General features: G+C 54.7%; 1 protein-coding gene across 1 annotated transcript in view; it reads left to right on the forward strand.

Moving 5' to 3' along the window:
* The window catches only part of ARHGEF25 (Rho guanine nucleotide exchange factor (GEF) 25), a 9,215-nt gene that overhangs the window by 1,970 nt on the left and 6,233 nt on the right, over positions 1 to 1,012 (forward strand). The window lies entirely within an intron of this gene.

Here is a 1,012-nt window from a genome sequence, read left to right on the forward strand (position 1 = left end):
GGGGGGGCCCGGGCGCCATGCGGGGGGGGCAAAAGGAGGGTCGCTGTGCCTGTCCCCATGTGATCCGAAAAGTGCTGGCAAAATGCGGCTGCTGCTTCGCCCGGGGGGGACGTGGTGAGTGTAAGGTCGAAAGGGCTCAGTGTTGAGTAGGGGGCGGGTTGAGGGGTTCAGGACTTTTGTTTGTCCCGGCCCTAGGGATTTAGAGGCTGGAGACTATACCTGTCTTTTCCAGGAGACTGACTTAATAGCTGATCTCAAAGATTCCCCTCTGCCTTCATTTCTATCAGTTCAAGTTAAGGAAATTGGGGAAGGGGCAAGGGACTTCTCTCAACTGAGTAGGAGAAGAACCCATTCACAGTCCCCTTAGGCCTATAACCACATCTTCCCTCAAATCCTTTTGCTGAAAATCTACTTAAGGTCTGTAGAGGGACAGTGGGGTGGAAGAATGAGGGATGAGGGGGCTACCAGGAGCTCTTTGACAAATCTCAGCTCCTCTGTCCCTGAGCCCAGGCCAAGGATAACTCTGATGAGCTCTCCTCAGTTGCCCCCCTGTTGGGTTTGTGCTTAAGCTGGGGAGGTGGGCTGCAGAAGTCTCCTTTTCATAGTGATTACTGCAATTGGTGGAGGAGGGGTCTGGGGGTGGCAGATGGGCTCTTAGCTCTTTTTTTCCCCCCTTTCTCAGAGAATGGTCTGTACCCATTGCAAGGGGGAGGGTTATAGGAGAGCAGATGGCCACCCCCAGCTTCCAGTGTATGCCCAGATGGCTGCCCCGATGGCTGCCCCCACTGCCATGCTCAGATATGAAGGAACCTCCACATGTAACTGGGGGTGCCAGGCCTAGGGAGCCAGGTGTTTACTGTCCTTCGTCCCAAGGGTGCTCTGGTGAAATTTTCTTCCTGGCCAAGTCAAATGAGGATGGCAAGAGAGTGAGCCCTGGGGGAGAGGGGCTGAGTATCACAGAATGGAGATTCTGGGAGCTCCCTGGGGACCCTGAATCTAGAGCTGAAGCAAC

This window comes from Bison bison, unplaced genomic scaffold, assembly GCF_000754665.1.
Source record: "Bison bison bison isolate TAMUID 2011002044 unplaced genomic scaffold, Bison_UMD1.0 scf7180017864115, whole genome shotgun sequence".
In the NCBI taxonomy this organism is placed as follows: domain Eukaryota; kingdom Metazoa; phylum Chordata; class Mammalia; order Artiodactyla; family Bovidae; genus Bison; species Bison bison.